This window comes from Leopardus geoffroyi, chromosome B4 (assembly GCF_018350155.1).
Source record: "Leopardus geoffroyi isolate Oge1 chromosome B4, O.geoffroyi_Oge1_pat1.0, whole genome shotgun sequence".
Lineage (NCBI taxonomy): Eukaryota > Metazoa > Chordata > Mammalia > Carnivora > Felidae > Leopardus > Leopardus geoffroyi.
This window is the reverse complement of record NC_059341.1, coordinates 45,647,565-45,663,376: the sequence shown is the minus strand read 5'-3', so window position 1 is coordinate 45,663,376 and position 15,812 is coordinate 45,647,565. Positions and strand designations below refer to the sequence as shown.

The 15,812-nt window shown below is 45.6% G+C and overlaps 1 protein-coding gene across 2 annotated transcripts in view; it reads right to left on the bottom strand.

Moving 5' to 3' along the window:
- Nucleotides 1-15,812, bottom strand: part of ETV6 (ETS variant transcription factor 6) — a 256,842-nt gene that overhangs the window by 95,905 nt on the left and 145,125 nt on the right. The window lies entirely within an intron of this gene.

Here is a 15,812-nt window from a genome sequence, read left to right as displayed (position 1 = left end):
AAAATGTATTAATGGTTTGGAAAGGATCCATTATTTTGGGTTACCCATATCACTCTCTTCATTAGACAGAAAATCAATAGTTGACTACATACTTCTTATATAGCTATGGATGAACAAATCAGAAATTTAATTCTCATTTTATTTATTTTCATTCCTCCCGTTTCATCTTCTTTTCTGCTTTTTCCGTCACATGTCTTCAGTATCTCTCCTATATCCATTTTGTGTCTTTCCTTCTCATTCTACTGTACTGTCTTCCTCCTTCTTATCCACTCCTGCTTCCTTGCTGACCATTACAAATCCTGTCATCCCTTTACCTACAGCCTCTCTTTCACCCACTTCCTGACATTTTTAAATAGATCATCCAGCTATGCATGGTTTCCTGAAATCACATTTCTCTATTCATCCTGCCTCTTCTCAGCACTCCTTCGTTTTTGTGGGTACCCTGCTCTTTTGGCTACCCTGGCCCAATTCCAACTTGTGTGTTGGTGGGGTCGGGGTGGGGGAAGGTACTTCTGACCCAACACCAAGCTATTCTCTGGGCACCAGTAGGGTGTCCAAGAATTCAACTCCATTCTGGCACCATTTACCCAAAGATAGCATCAGACTCCACAGGTTGAGGGCTCGGTCCTACGAGACTACCCTCTGACCTCACTTCAGATGTGAGTCACCAGCCTAAGTTATTACCTATGCTTCTGACCAACTGGCTACAAAATCGCAGGTTCCCGCAACCCCCTCCCTTCCTTGGTTCGATTAATTTGCAAGAGCCATTCCCAGAACTCAGGAAACATTTTACTTACTAGATCACTGGTTTATTATAAAAGGATATAACTGAGGGACAGCCAGTAGGACACTGTATGGGGAAGGGGCATGGAGCTCCTGTGACCTTTCCAGGAGGACTTTTCTCCCAGCACCTTCATGTGTTCAGCAACCTGGAATCTCTCTCAACCCTCTTCTTCTAGGTTTTAAAAAAAATTTTTTTTAAGTTTATTTATTTATTTTGAGACAGACGGTACGAGCGGGGGAGGGGCAGAGAGAGGCGGAGACAGAGAATCGCAAGCAGGCTCCGCACCATTAGCACAGAGCCCTATGAGGGGCTCAAACTCACAAAACCATGAGATGATGACCTGAGCCAAAAACCAGGAGTCAGACGCTTCACTAACTGAGCCACCCAGGTGCTCCTTATGGAGGCTTTATTTCATCGGTCAGACTGGTTCAGTCATTGGACCCTGGTCACTGATCTCTCGAGGGTTGGGGGTGGAACAGAAAGTTCCGAACCTCTAATGACATGGTTGGCTCCACTGGCAACCAGCTCCCATCCTTCTGCGCTTCCGGAAGTCACCTCACCTCATTGACTTAACAAAAGAAGCCATCTCCCTCATCATTTACGAAATTCCAGCGTTTCAGTTCTATGTCAGAAATGGGGACAAAGACCAAATATATATTTCTTATTATAAATCACCACATCACACCTACACTCTTCTATTATTTTCTCTTCATACCTTACTGCCTGCTATTATCCTCTTTAGTGTAGCTTTCTAGCATACTTTGTCAGGTCCTTTTCTCTTCTTATTGTATCCTATGGGGGAAACGGGTGGCGGGTGAGTGGGGGTGGCGTGATGGGAATTGTAGAGAAAAATACAAAATTCGTGTTAAAGCTGCAGTTACTCATATGGCAACAGTGGTCTGTGCGGCCGGATTCCGTTCCCCTTGTACCTGTCACATAGAGGAGATCTTGGACCCAACTACGGTATGCCATCCCTGTGATCAAATGTTTGAGGACAATTAACTTCGCTGCCAAAAAAAAATGACTCATATTGAACATTCTAGGAATGCCTTATAGGTACTCTTTTTCAAGTGAATTTTATGTTTCTCTTTCACGACCCTTCCATTGATTTATGGGTGGGCCTATCACAGATGATAATTGGGGAACAGGGCTGCAGGGTATGAAAGGGAAAAATACATGCTCTTATTACTTTAGAAGAATGTGCTAAGGTACGGAAAAATGTAGGTCAAATAACTGGTTTCTCAAGTTCACGAAGTGAGTCCCGTTTTTGCAACACTTCTTGGGGCAAGAGAAAAGGCGATTTGATACTAATTACCATTATGTTTTCTAAAACAGAAATAAAATCTGTCAGCTCAATAAAATATCCATCGCTCTAGTAACAAAGATACCTCTAGACAGGTGCATCCTGTTTCGTTGGGAAGGTAGTTAGTTTACATAGGTACGTTTAGGTAAAGACACCCCTTTTTAAATATGATACGTTCCTGCCTGCCAGTGAGCAAAACCTAATGTGGATCATTTGGTTATTCTTTACATATTATTTTACTACGTGACAGTCTTTTCCTTCTCATCCACCTTCCACCAGGCTCAGAAATGAAAAACTTTTCATTTCTGCAGTTTCGAGGTATAGCTGTCAACCTAAGAGCCTTGAGCCTCTCCCGCTCATGCCTAATGAGCCCTGCAAACTTAGAGGCTCCACCCAGAGCCACTGTTTCCTAACCGGAAGCCCAGCCATATACATGTTCATTGAAAGCCCACGTGAATCTGTCTGTGCTTTTCTTCACTCTACCAATTTTCTCTACTACTATACATTTCGGCATGTGCTTACTAAAAAATGATGTTTGAAATAAGCTATCAAAATCCACATACTCCCTGGTGTGCATTTATTTTCCTTGACATTCTTTAAGATCAAAATGAAGTAGATGCCTGCTTCTACTACAATTTACAACTACAAGTAATTTCTACTGAGCTGTAAAAGGCGACACAATTACATCAACTACATCAATCGCATGGGAACCACGCTGCCTATTTATAGATAACGTTATAGCCAAAACTCACCTGGCAATCTTAAATTGGTGGGCTTCAGAAGCTGCCTGCGTCTTTAAAACCCAGAACAGATTCTAGAAATTTAATACCACTGGCTGACATGACAATTCTCCTTATTGACTTAACTGGTGGGATACCATCAAGTGACTATTAAGCATCACTGCTTTCCTTTAAGAAGTGATCAGCGTGTTCAGAAATGTCAAGTCATGAGTGAAGGCTGATTTTCAGGCTCAAAGGGTGAGTTCACAGAGTTGAGCTCATCAGTTTCTCTGGTGCTGGCTAGCAACAGGCAGGACGAACACCATGTACATGTGTTAAGATCAGGGCCCTGAAACTTGTTAATTTATCCTTGCACTGAAGGTGCAACTCTCTGGCCAATTCTTTAAAATAATAAAGATGGGGGCGCCTGGGTGGCGCAGTCGGTTAAGCGTCCGACTTCAGCCAGGTCACGATCTCGCGGTCCGTGAGTTCGAGCCCCGCGTCGGGCTCTGGGCTGATGGCTCAGAGCCTGGAGCCTGTTTCCGATTCTGTGTCTCTCTCTCTCTCTGCCCCTCCCCCGTTCATGCTCTGTCTCTCTCTGTCCCAAAAATAAATAAACGTTGAAAAAATAATAATAATAAAATAAAAAAATAAAATAAAATAATAAAGATGATACAACTCATGTGAAAATGTATTACAGCTTAAAAGATCCTTCAGGACAAGAGCCTCATCTATTACCTATCGTGTTTAGTACGTTGCCGAGCACAGGGAACTTTTTTACATGAAAACCTAAGACAACTGCTTCGTCGTCAACTGTGGCATAGGACAAAGATGGGTAGAGCCATCCACCACCTTTCTTTGGTGCCTGCTTCCTCTATAGTCTCCAGCTACCAACTGATAAGCTTAATCGATCTTCACGCAGTATTAGTTTCGGAGCACAGCTGGAATACTATCAAATTCTTATCTTTTTTTTTTTTTTAAGTTTATTTATTTATTTATTTTGAGAGAGAGGAGGAGGAGGAGAGAGAGACAGAGAGAGAGACATCACGAGCAGGGGAGGGGCAGAGAGAGAGGGAAAGAGAGAATCCCAAGTAGGCTCTGCACTGTGAGCACAGAGCCTGAAGCAGGGCTCGAACTCACAACCCACGAGAATCTGACCGGAGCCAAAACCAAGAGTCAGACGCTCAAGCGATTGAGCCACCCAGGCACCCCTCAAATTGTTACCTTTTCAACTTTATACCATCTTACAAGTCTACCTTCGTCTGGAGTGTGGATAATTGAAACTCTTCTGTTATTGGACTTTTGGGACCCAGAACAAGACCACTCAACTGGTTGTTACTTGATTCCTTTCACTTACTTGATTTCGGAAGATTATTTCTCAACTTGACATTTTGATTACACTGTTCTACTGAGGGGCTACAGTGACATGTCATGTCCCAAAAGATCAAATTCAGCAAACAAGTATGACGACTCTAAGTTGACATAGTATATACATAACGCCATTTAGTGCTTACTACTCTATGAGGTCGAGGTTATGTGCCTGGTTTACAAAAGAAGAGCCAAGATTCTGTGATGTCCAAGGCTACACAGCTAACAGTCATGGCCGCTCGCTGCTCTTGGGACCCAAACTAGACTCTCTAACATGACGGGCTCAGGCTACCTCACCAGCTTTTCCCCTTGTCGTGGTTTTCCACAGCAAATTCACCAAACGTCAGTTGCCTGGGTTTCCATCCTTGGAAGACCAAATCTTCTAGTCTCAGGGCTTTCGCACACCCCATTTCCCCTTCCCAGAGATAATCCTACCTCCTCTTTACCCAATTAACTCCCACTGAGTTTTCAAGTTGCCTCTTACATGTACGCTGTAGACTAGACTGAGTTCCTGTGCCTTAGGCTTTCAAAACACCCCGTGGTGCCGCATCAGTGCCCTCCCTCTCAAGGGTAACTATACGCGTGAGTTGTGTGTGTGTCTATCCCTGCTTCTGGCCCAGGTGCGGCTAAACCACAGCAGAGGAATAAGAAAGGTACAAACCCACAAAGAGAGAGGATGGGAGAAGGCTGTGGAGAGAGGTGCACAAAATTCTGGAGGGGACGCAGATGAAAGACGGGTATCTGATCTGGCAGAGAGGAACAGCTAGACCCCACCTGCCCGCAGGGGGAGACACCACTAAGAAACAGGCTCGTTCTTCCTGACAATCTCCCAAAACTTCAGAAACTAGAGGTTCCAAGGTCCTCTGAAAGCAGGAGGAGAGCAGGAGAGGCTACCGATAAAAGGATCTGTGGTGTGAGTCTGTTCCACTCTCCTCAGCTCAGCGGCTGCCGCTCCTAGTAGATGACAGAACATTTGCTTGCTTGAATCAGGTTGAGTCAGAGTACCGGGTCCAGCAGAGATCAAGGATTAGGAGAATAGAGGGGAATGCAGTGGAAATCTGCGTAATGAATGATAAAAGCTCAAGCCTCTTCCCAGCTTGGTTCCTTACAAGCAGGAGACCACAGGATTTCTTCTGGGGCAAACTCACTTCCTCGAAAAGACTTCTGGGGCCTCCCACGAGATGGCCAAATTATCAACCAACTGAACCACTGTAGTTGGACTCAACAGGCATCAAGCCCCACCTGTGCACACGGGACGGCCAACGTTTTGAATAAACATCTAAGAGTTGCCATCCAACTTTTTAAAAAATTACAAGTGGCGGAAAGTGCTGTGGAGGAAAACGGTACAAGGTAAAGGGGAAGGGGAACGAGGGAAGGTGCGGTTTTGGAAAGAGCTATCATAGAGAGTTCTAAGAATAGCAAGACCCGTCTGGCTAAAGAGAAATGAACAGAACAAAAGGTAGCACAGGATGAGGTTAGAGAGGGTGACGGGGTCTGGATCAAACGGGACCTGGTGGTTCACACTGAGAATTCAGAATATTTCTAAATGTAACTAGAAGCCACTGGAGGTTTTGCAGCAGCGGAATGGCACCACGTCGCTTCTATTTTACAACAGAGTATTCTCCTTGTTGTGTGGGGAGTGCACTGTATGGCCGGGGTTAACTCCTGGCCAGCCTCAATCTCCCCTATGACGTTGTAAGCAACACGAAGGCAGGGGCATGTCTGTCTTGGTCGCTGATATGCACTTAGTACCCCATATATATACTTAGTAGTCATATAATAAATTATCTGTTGAGAGAATGAACCGAACAGCAAAAGGAGAACTAGAAATTAGTGTGAGATTCCACAGCCCCGGTCCTTCTAGTACACTAACTAGACTTCCAGAAAAGATAAGGATCCTTAGCAGAAAGTCCCCTTGACGAAGATCATGATGCACTTCTGCTACTACTACTGATAATATCATCTTGGTTCAGTCTATAGATATTATGACGTTACTGTGACCTATTTTAAAGCGAGAGCAGGTTGAAAATGGCAATTATTCTTACGTAGACAAATGGTGCTAACTGGTGTTTATAGTGACGGTCTCTATTTATGACACATTCCGGCTAATCCCATTCTATAATAATAAATCAAATATAAAATCAGAAGTAAGTCATACTGCAAGACACTTAGATAGGCCCTATTTTTCTTCTGATCGCCCCAAATTAAATCACTGGTTTGTAGTTCCATACTTAACGCTTACTCCAAGGCATTTTTACAAAGGTATTTTCCCTAGATTTTGTAAGTATATTATAGGCAGCATCATTCATTATTGGTGACTCACCATTTTGAAGATCAATACTCAATTCATGAGGACAGCTTGTCCTCACCAATAAATTCCAAAAATTTGCAACTTTTACACATTCTAAGAACAAAATAAATCCAAAAACCTGTTCTTTTGACTTTTAGGACCCAGTCATTCAACCAACAAGTATGGAGACTACATGCAAAACAATGACAAAATATTGTGTATACAAAGACGAACAATGATTTCTGTCTTCCAGGAGTTTAAGAGACAGGCTTCTTATCAGCTACAAATTTCTTCCTGGCTAACTGTAATTTCTCGTATGCTTCCCTAATTTGCCATGTGGACCAAGAATACAGCCACGATACCCCACCTGAAAGTATGCGTGAATGATTTATTCAAGTGCTGGAATGATCATTCCTACAAAGCAAGCAAGAAAGAGCACCCGCTTGTGGCAGAAGTTTGGGGAGGTGAGACGGGTAGAAACTTGCATCGAATCTAGTGCACTTTAAATTTTTTTTTTTTTTCAACGTTTATTTTATTTTTGGGACAGAGAGAGACAGAGCATGAACGGGGGAGGGGCAGAGAGAGAGGGAGACACAGAATCGGAAACAGGCTCCAGGCTCTGAGCCATCAGCCCAGAGCCTGACGCGGGGCTCGAACTCACGGACCGCGAGATCGTGACCTGGCTGAAGTCGGACGCTTAACCGACTGCGCCACCCAGGCGCCCCTCTAGTGCACTTTAGAAATGAAGGCCACATTAGCACCTAAACCAGGAAGACAATACCTATTAAGAAACTTGTAGAGAAATGGACTTGCGTTGGGGCAAACCCAGTGATTAAGATACATCTTTCAAGTAACCGTCTACCGATACGAAAACAGAAAGAGCTCAGGGGTCAATTATTTTTATTGTGCAACAAGGGCAGGATGAATAGTAATGGGTCTAGAGGTCACTAAGGAAAATTCAGGCTAAGTATGAGGCCGAACTTGAGTTTGGGCTAAGAGAGCTGCTCAGGAGAACCTACAGAATTCCCAACACTGGAGATACTCAAAGCTAAGTTCAACCCCAAGAGATGATTTAGGAATAATTACCTCTGTTCAAATGCCAGCAAACAACAAAATATTCCACTCTAGGTACGGAGTAGGTCAAGCAAACATAAAGCCTATTGGATAATTTTGTGCTGTGGCTCAAGATTGGTCGCCCTGTGGTACACACCCCAGATGACTTACGCTTGGTGTTAAGCAAATCACATCACGTAACATAGTCAACTGTGTCTGCCAATGATAAGACTGGTTACAATTCCCAGTCCCTAAGTGATAGCTGAAAATAAATGTTTGCAGCACTCATAAACATATAACATTGAAGAGTAACAGAAACATGTTTTAAAGTGATACAGAAAGAATTAAATCCAGAACCCTTACACTTTCCAGAGTCCTCTTAATACTTCCAGACAGAATGGCCCTGCAGGTACCAGGCTTGTTAGAAACCTGAGTAGCCCATTGAACCATGAGAGCTGATCTTCTAGAAGAACCTGCTGATCACAGGCATAAGCTTTTAGCTTCTGGAACATGTGCCCGAACCTCTTGATGCTTCTGTACGCTTGTAGTTTCATGCCCTCCCAGGCTCTGAGAAAGCAGGGAAGGGCCGTCCCATCCTTCTCGGCAGCTGAGGTTTGGAGGTTTAAGTGGTTCACCTTATCAGCCCCCCGCAGTGTCCTAACCAACAGGAAGTTTCCCCGGAGTTTCCATCACAGGAAATTTCCTGTGAGGAAACCCTTACTGCACAAACAAAGAGTTCCTTAGCTTCCCACAGAAACTGCAGAGGCGGCTGAGGTGGTGTGGGCAGAAAGGGTGGGTGTGAACAGGGGTGGAAGGCAACAGGGGGTTGATGGGTAGACAGCATGGGAAGAAATGGAGGGGAACCAAGAAGTTATTTCACTTCCCTTGGCCTTGGATTTGTCAGAAAACTGCTTACTAACTGGCACATGCTGGCGTTCACCTCCTGGCCAGCAGCCTCACCCCAGGCCAGAATGAACTTGGAGAGATAAGACCTCATGTAAGTGTAGGTTCTGCTGGTCAACCTCCAGCCCTGGCCTCCCCGAATCTATTTCCCCATCTGAACAGCATGGGGCCCTGTACTGATTAAACAAGACAGATTAATATAGACGTTAACACTAGTAAACTGTTAAGGTTTCATACAAATACAAGGGTAGTACGAACTAGTTTGACCATAACAATATTTTCACTCTAGCAAAAGCCTGCCCGGTAGTAGCTTATCTACAGAACAGTGAGGTCTCTCCCTGGGAGGACCATTCTATTTCCCCGTCTTTGTCAACGCAATCTGAATTAAAGGGAGCACCAGCTGTGGAAATGGAACATTCTGATTACCTGAATTTTTTGGCTATATCAAGATTCATTAAACAAGCTTTTATTTTTCCAGCCCTAGAAACATTTTCAAAATGTTGGAAACTGGCTTAATTAAGCCATAACCCATAGAGTTGCCTCTGAAACTAAATAGGGTACCTTTAAAAAAAATTTTTTTTTTGCCCTTTTCTTCTAAAGACCAAGGTCAGAGTTTTAAAAAGAAAGGTCAGTTAAGGGGTGCCTGGGTGGCTCAGTCGGTTGACCTCAGGTCATGATCTCACGGTCTGTGAGTTCGAGCCCCGTGTCGGGCTCTGCGCTGACAGCTCGGAGCCTGGAGCCTGCTTCGGATTCTGTGTCTCCCTCTCTCTCTGCCCCTCCCCTGCCCATGCTCTGTCTCTCTCTCTCGGTCTCAATAATAAATAAAAAACATTAAAAAAAAAAAAAAAGGTCAGTTAAGAGGTCTATTTTGTTTTCTTCTAGTTAATTTATGTCTCTGCTCACATATTTGCCATTCTAACGTGGGGAGTCTGCTTAGAATAACGTAAAACAAAATCACATGGGATACGTGAGGACAACTTTCCAACGACTGCAGCTCACTTTTATATCACCCCTATTTTTGCTTTCATCTTTAAAGCCATGATGTAATTTTACTGCTTCAGAGGGTAGACTATATACTCGGACGATGTTTGCCGCAAGATACTCTGGCTTTTTAATTCTTTCTGGGAAACACTTGGCCACCTACTCTTGAAGAACGTTTTAAAATTTAAGTCCCATTTTCAAGTGATTCTGGGGGCTCACTCCATCAAGGGGCAACACCACTGCCTTCTGTTTCCAGACCTACTGTGAAAATAGGCCTGTATTTCAAGCTTCTAGAATAGAAAAGAGGCAAACCAAAAATAAAAAAGAACCCCCCCACCCCAATTTCTGAAGAAATGGGAGCCACGCAAATGAGAACTCAAAAATGTGACAGCGGAGCACAGAGGCCAAATGACAGGGTAAAATATAGTCAGTAGTGCACACAGACACTAGTTTTAAATTTTTAAAAATGTTTTATTATTTATTTTTGAGAGAGAGAGAGAGAGAGAGAGAGAGAGAGAGAGAGAGAATCCGAAGCGGGCTCCAGGCTCTGAGCTATCATCACAGAGTTCAATGCGGGGCTTGAAATCACGAACCGTGAGACGGTGACCTGAGCCGAGGTCGGACACTTAACCAACGGAGACACCCAGGCGCCCCACCCAGACGCTATTTTTAATACAGAACTTTCAGGCCGGTTGGTACAGTATTTTACAACATAAAACCATAAATGCCTTTTAAGTCCCACGTTGAAAGGCCCCCATGGAACCCTTCCCCTAAAATGAAGTGCATTCGATGTCACAAGCCTCTGTTAAGCACATCCCTGGTGGCAGACAAGACCCCTGTCCTCAAGGAGTCACCTTCTAGTGGGTGACACAGACACACAGGTAAGGACAATACAGTAATCAATTCATACTTAGCAACCAGCCCTGTGTCCGATGGGGGCTGTGTGTGACGGCAGAGTGAGAGGCATAGACAGTGACACAGGCGATGCACAGAGGGCAGGCTACTTCTACAAGACCCAGGGAACGGCGCGGGTCACCCCTGCCGGAGATCCCCAAGGACTAAGACACAGTCAGGCATAAGCTGCCACCAAGCCGTGACTGATTCTCAAACACAAGTCTCGCTCTTCACAGACGCACTCCATAACTGCCGAGCAGGAGCTGTAGGGAAGTAACAGGCACTTGGACGCGGAGTAGAAGCTCCAGAAAAAACTTCCTTAAGTACAAATCACAGAAGTGGAGGGTGAAAGGCCCCTCAAAGCCTTTCCTCTGACGCTAGCCAGAACCACACCTAAGTAATTTCCAGTTTGTAATGATGATAGACTCAAAGGAAAATGTATGTAGAACTCTCAGCGCCTGCTTTGGGTTATAGGCACTATTCTATACATTATCTGATTTAAGGGAAGTGTTTTTTTATTCCCCAAGTTAGACAAAGAAGCTGAAATGCAGACAGATAAAATAACTTGCCCTCTCCCCAGCCTGGGGTTACACAGCTAGAAACAGCCTGGAAGCTTCCAAGTCCTGCCATCTTCCCTGCCTACCACAGTGCTCCAGAAACTTCCCCGCAGAGAGGGACCCGGCTCGGCCATGCAGCCACAGAGAAGTCTGGCCATGAGGCGTTAATCGGGACTTCGTTCTTGACTGGCACTGTAGAACAAGAACGCAGGGTCGTCCTGTTGGTTTTGACTGTGGTTATGAACTGGATTATTAACCCAGTCTTTTGTGATAACTCAGTAACATTTCTTTGATGTTTTCTGAGGCAGAGGTAAGCCAAAGAGCCAAGGTGTCGCTTCTTCCCTCTTCCATACCTGAGTCGGGATGGAACGCATCACCAACCCCAAGGTGTGGACACCAGTAGCCATGAGTGGTCCTGAGGATAATCAGGGCATTGCAACCCATTGGTATGGCCCAAGAGGAGGTGGACACTTCACGCAGGCTTACAAGGGCCGGAGGCACAGGAAGACTCATGGGGACAAGGCAACAGTGCTTGTTTTTAGGAAGCCTAAGGAAGCATCTGGGATGCCGTAAAGGATGGGTGGCAGTAAAGGAGACTGGGCACCAGTGACCTTGGTGCGCATTAGACGTTCAGATCACTTGGAAAATTTTAACCTGTATTAGCCCATTCTCGTCTCAGGCTACATGGATAAAAATGTCTGTGGGTAGCTGTCTCCTCTTCTTCCTCTCCCCTCCCCCGCCCCCTGCCTTTAGTTAATTGCAGCTGTGGTCAAGGGCCTGCAGCCAAAAGTCCCACAATGCACCCCTCCACAGGAAGTTCCCAAGATCTCTTCCTGAACAGGAAATTTCCTGTGGTCCAACAGACATTCCTCTCAGCGTTTATCACTCACATACATTTGTTTTGGCAGATACCGGGTCTTGGGTAAGAACAACAAGAGACGGTTAGAGGGAAAGCTACCTCAGGAAAAAAAAATGCAGTTATTGTCAGGAGAAGAAAGTGTGACTGAATCAACTCCTATCTCAAAGGAAAACAAATACTACCAAAATGGACCCGAGAGATCTGACGTGTGTGAGAATGTGCGTGCCACTCACACAGCTGTGCCACATTCCGATTTTAATTGCGACTCAGAGTGAAGGTAGGTGGGCTTTCGGTGGGGGCCAACTTCAAAGCATGTGGCGAACTTCGCTCCGTGAAATTCTGGTTCTTCTACACATCATGGCTACCATGTGACTGAGACTTTAAACTTTTCTGCAGCGTCCTTAGACGTGTGCCCTAATGTAACTTGTTCCCTCATGACAAGAAGCCTTTCAATCTGCCCAACTTCCAGCCACCAGCATACCCTTTCTGGAGTGGCTCACAAGCCGATATTCCACACTCGTGTGGCTTCTCTGTAGACGAGTCTACGATTCTGGAGCTACAACGGGCGACAGGAGAAAAATGCGAGTACTCGAGCATTAGCAGTATCATTCTCCTTCCTAACTGGCCTGACATCTCTCTCACAACCCACCTTTCACATAGTTCCCGAAAAGGAATGTATCACTTCCCCGCCTGAAACCCGTCAATGGCTCCCCGTAGATTCTGGGGGAGAAATTCAATTCTTCACCTTAGCCCAGCAGGCCCTTCAGGTCTATCCTTCCGGTTTTATTTTCTATCACACCCCTTTGCTCCAGTCACCAGCTGCTGCTTGTTTCTAGAACCGATCTTCATTTCTTTGCTTTCCTCAGACTCCTTACTTTTACTTTCCTTCGCAACCCAGCTTAAACACTTACTCCTTTCCGAAGTCAACTGCTTCTCCTCTGTGGGTCAATGACATGATACACAACCCCAACCACCCTATGTTCTGATTTGCTGGTTAGCCATCTGTCTTCCCCAAGAGGTGACAAGTTCCTCAAGGGCCAGAACTATTTTACCTTCTTATTTGTCTTTGGAGTCACATAATAGATAGTTGATGGATATTTGTTAAAAAGCTCATCTTCTGGGGCGCCTGGGTGGCTCAGTCGGTTGGGCGTCCGACTTCGCCTCAGGTCATGATCTTGCAGTTTGTGAGTTCGAGCCCCATGTCCGCTCTGTGTGGACAGCTCAGAGCCTCAAGCCGGCTTCGGATTCTGTGTCTCCCTCTCTCTCCCTGCCCCTCCCCTGCTCTCTCTGTCTCAAAAATAAACATTAAAAAAATTAAAAAAAAAAATAAAAAAGCTCATCTTCTGCAACCTTTACATGGTAAAGACTACGGGAATGTTCTTTTGTTTCTACTATAAGTTAGGCGATCACACAAAAACGTCTTGTAGCCTAAGCATCCTAGCAACCTTGTAACTTTGTCTTCAAGACCCACAGAACTGAAATCCTTTCCTATAGATTATGCCAACGTGGGATGCCCACTTTCTCCTGAGAGAGCTGTGCATCGCATTGGTCCGACTGATTTTCCATGTGTTTTAGCTGTAGTAAGATACTCGGCTGGCTGCCCCTAGGGCCCCATAATCTTTTCAGCTGGACTTATTTAAGCCCCTTTCTGTAAGTCCAGCTCCACCCGAACTCCAGGCCCAATCCTCTCCTTTATCAAGAGGAAGCTTGGGACCAGTTGTTCAGGGAATCAGTAGTGAGTCACCACTACTGCTGGCTTTACTGGGCCTTGCTCTGTCACCCGGAAAAAAAAGTCTTTGCTGTAATGGGGTCCCTTATCTGGGTTTCCCACCCAGCCCTATCTTCCAGTCCTTCTCCATAACACAAGTCCTATGGCTGAATCCCAGTTGCTATGGCTGGGTTTCTGCTGTCTGCTCCTTAAGCTCACGTTTCCAAAGGTCATGTTAGACACCCCCCACCCCCAACTACCAGCACCTTGCCTCCCGGCCATACTCGCCAACAACTGGTGGTCCCGGCCTTCCTCCCGTTACCTGATACTGAAATTTCCCTAGTTGCCTCGACTCTGTGGGCACAGCTGAAGTTTGGGAACTGTGAATTTCTTTTTTTTTTTCTTTTTTTTTTTTCTTTTTTTATTTTTTAATTTTTTTTTTTCAACGTTTATTTATTTTCGGGACAGAGAGAGACAGAGCATGAACGGGGGAGGGTCAGAGAGAGAGGGAAGCACAGAATCGGAAACAGGCTCCAGGCTCTGAGCCATCAGCCCAGAGCCTGACGCGGGGCTCGAACTCACGGACCGCGAGATCGTGACCTGGCTGAAGTCGGACGCTTAACCGACTGCGCCACCCAGGCGCCCCAAGGGAACTGTGAATTTCTTAAAGAGAGTATCCTTTCAATTCTGTTCCCAGTGCCTGGACTAGTGCTAAGCACACTGCATGAATACAAATATTAGTGCTTGAAAGAATGAATGGCCTCTCAAAAACTGAGCTTTATTGATGGCATGATTTGGATTTGTTGGGAACATCACAGTGGATGGCCAACGGACTATTTCTAGGTTCTTACAGGACAGAAAGGATCTTTCACTGAAGAAAGGACACCTAAATTCCTCTCAAAAAGAAGGAGATAAAGCCCTATTTCAAGAAATTATCCTGGGGCACTTGGGTGGCTCAATCAGTCGAGCATCCGATTCTTGATTTTGGCTCAGGTTCGTGAGTTTGAGTCCTGTGTCGGGCTCTGTGCTGACAGTGTGTAGCCTGCTTGGGATTCTCGGTCCCTTTCTCTCTCTGCCCCTCCCCTGCTCATGATCTCTCTCTCTCTCTCAAAATAAACTAAAAAAAAAAAAAAAAGAAAAAAAAATGATCCCTCAGCACTATTCGATTTCTAAAAACAAAACAAAAAAAGAGAGAGAGAGAAAGAAAGAAAGTTTGTAGAGAGGAAAGCTATCACTTCACAGTCTCAGTGCCTTGAGAGTTCTGGAACGGACAGTATCCAGCGACAGTTCTGGTTTCAGTGGTAAGCGATGGAGAAACATTCGTGTCACCTCCGGGACTGTCAGTACTTTTAATACAACACTTTTCATAACACTCGGGGAGGGTTGGACAGCTGTTTCCACTCTTTTATTCCAACTCACGGGGCTGGGAATTAAAAGGTCTGGGCTCAGGTCCTTTCTCTGCTATTGACTTCCTTGAGGAGCCTGGACATGTCACCTCACTCCAGGGTCCGTTTCCTCATCTGAAGACGGGGGATAACACCACCCAGCTTGCGGCGGTTGGGAGGGCTAAAGGTAACGGTAAGTGTCACCGGGCTGGTGCACAAGGGGGCAAAGGTGAAAATGGCACATAACAGGTGGATGTGAATCTTGGCCAAGGAGCAGAAGATGATGCAGTGCGGTGGGCTCTTCTCCCTTCCTTTCTGGCATGCACATAAAAGCCTACAGCTCAGTCTATCCTCTGGTCCCGGATGTATCTTAGTTTTTTCTTTTCTTTCTTTATATAACTAGTTTTTTGTTTTTGTTTTTTAAATGAGTTTCATATACGATGCCCTCTCCTTCTTTCCGGGACAGTCCCTGAACCGGAGGCTGAGGTGTTTGCGGCTCATCCGTGCCAAGTGGCATCTTGATTCAGGGGCAAAGGGGAAAATCTGGAGAAGGTGGCCGAGGTCGTCCGATCATCATCTGCCAAGGGAATGCACTCGCTGCTGTGGCCGTGCAGATCGAAGTCCCCATGTTATTTTTCTAGGCTTTTGGAAGTTGAGCAAAGAGATAGGGGTGGAACGCCCCTTTGCGTATTTGCTAACATTCGGCGAGTCCTTACTATGTGCCAGGCCCTGTACCAAGTGAATGGTTTTCAGGGTGTCAATCATTAGAACTCTGTTATGACCTGCAAGGCTCCTGGCTGTAAGTCGAGATGTTCCCTTTGGCTCCGTGAAGTCTCCAAGCGGTGGCCTGATTTCCTTGGAGTCCCTACCAAGGCCAGAACAGCTGGCGTTCCTCTCCTAGCACGGCTCCGGTCCCAAGGACAAGCAATTGGAGGCAGGATGTTTTGTGAGGAAGGTTCTGTGCTTGAGGTGCTCCGGCGACCGGTGAACCGACGGACCTACCGTTCT